The sequence below is a fragment of the Eurypyga helias genome, unplaced genomic scaffold (genome assembly GCF_000690775.1).
Source record: "Eurypyga helias isolate BGI_N326 unplaced genomic scaffold, ASM69077v1 scaffold6539, whole genome shotgun sequence".
In the NCBI taxonomy this organism is placed as follows: domain Eukaryota; kingdom Metazoa; phylum Chordata; class Aves; order Eurypygiformes; family Eurypygidae; genus Eurypyga; species Eurypyga helias.
Window position 1 is genome coordinate 13,013 of NW_010271329.1, and position 2,176 is coordinate 15,188.

A 2,176-nucleotide genomic window follows, 5' to 3' on the forward strand; every position below is an offset into this window, starting at 1 on the left:
GCTGCTCAGGAAAACCTCCGTAACGTGAGGCGGGCTTTCAGAACCGCAGCTCCGCAGAGCGATGTAGCGTCTGCCACGTGGTTTCCAGCCAGCTTTTCCACAGGCCCTCTCTGTTTCTTCTCCCAGGGCTTGCTGCAGCATGGCCCTAAAAGACAGGTCGTTTAGCAGACCCAAGGAGTGGTGGAAGGGAAAACGTTGTCCCAAATCGGGGTTCTCCACCCAGCATGCAATCAGCTGATCCACACAGAGATGGGTGCCAGGTGCCAGGTGGTCACTCCACAACGCCAGCACCCCTTTCATAGCGAAGAAGAAACCACCACAGTGAACGAGGAGGCAGCCACGCTTTACTCCTGTCTTCACAGATGAAAAGCAGAAATTCACCCTTCTCTCAAGTCTCCTGTTGTCTTCGGGAGCAGTTTGGTGCTATCGAGATCTGATGCCCTGGGAGACAAGCTCCTATCCCTGGGGACATCCCCACTCATCCCACTTGGATCAACTACAGGAGCCCACCTAGTTGGGAAACCGTTTGTGCGACTGTTAACCCTCCTCTTCCGACAGCAAAACCAGCAGGCCTTTCTGCGGTCGCTGCGCAGGCGCTCACTGCCTTCTTACCTCATGCCTCTACCCATGAGATACTGGAACAAACCATCTGGCAACTGTTCTTTTTACTCTCAATCTCCCCTGAAAAACCAGCCGCAAGGCAGTGATGCTTACTGATGCTCCAGAAGTAGGACTGTGCAGAAAAAAACCCCAAACCATACCAAAACGTGGTTCAGGGGAACCAATGACCGCTTTCCTTTCCCTGCGTAAGGGCCCTGTGAGCAGGAAATAGCCACAAGCCACAGAGGGAGCACGCACACGCTGCAGTGAGGAGAGGTAAGGGGATGCTCTGCCCTGCTGTCCAGGAGCGTGCCCGGGTCGCCAGACTCTCCCAAGAGGGTCAACCACCCCTGAGGTCAAGTATCAGCTATGTGCCAGTACACGCTCCCGTAGCCAAAAGCTCTGTCCATGGAGGAGACGTGGCACGCTTCAAGTTCTAGCGGGGTTGCTGCTGAAATCTCCTGAATCGCTTCCCTACCCGTCATCTTCCCATGACAACCTGGCAAAAGGGGGAGCCTGTGGCAGCCAGATGCCAAGTAACGAGGGCAGCGCCCGCTTACAGGGACTTGCGCTTCCCCTCTCCAGCAAGGCAGAAAACAAACACGAGGTGCTCTTAATGCAGGCCTAAACAGACGCCTCCTCCCAGACCTCAGCGCACACCCAACGCTACCACCACGTGTCACCGCTCTCTACTGTGACAGGGCACGGGACGGGTGAGAAGAGCACATGTGCTTGAGCGGAGCCGTCTGACCAAACTCTGCGTTGTGTGAACCGCAGTCTGCGAGTCTGGCACGTGGACTGTTCCTCCCCAGTGCTCGCATCCTCATCGGGGAGGGGGGAAGAAGTCAGCTGTAGAAATGCTGCCCAGAAGACCCATGCTGTCACGACTGCCCATGCAGGAGGCCAGAAATAACTAACTACCAGACCCGCGATGCTCGGGAAGCACTCTGGATGTGACAATAAACAAGGTGGAAGGCAAAATGAAGGACTGCCATAGGTCTGCCCCTAAAAAACCCCACACCAGTTATGCAACAGACGGCATCTGGCCATCCATAAGGAAAACAAACGGCAACTCAGACAGGAGACACCAGGCCCAGACGCCACCAAAGCAGATGTGACCTCCCTGCCCCACGAACAGGTTCTGTGCACCAGGCAGCCAGCAGCCTTCCCCAGAAGAAACCCGGTACCAACCAGCTTACAGAGACCTTCCGCAAGAGGCTAAAGGGCTACTTGACCCCAAGACGTAACCAAAAGAGGTGCAATTCCTGCCATTCGTGTCTTCCGCCCTCAGATAGGAAGATAATTATTATCAAGAAAGTCACTGAAAAACTAGTTTCTCCAATAAAACACAGGCGAGGGAGGGATGATGAAGGGCAGCGGGGCTGACTGTGCAGCTATGGCTAAGTGGAAAGAGGCATACATATCCAAATATCCGTATACACACACACATACATACACTTCGGCTGTAGTTCTCTGCACAGAGTGAAGTGCTAATGGAGAGAGAACTGCAGTTTTGAAAAACCGTGGGAGCTCCCCAGTCTGTGCTGCTGCTCTGGTCCACCCCTCAGATTACTAC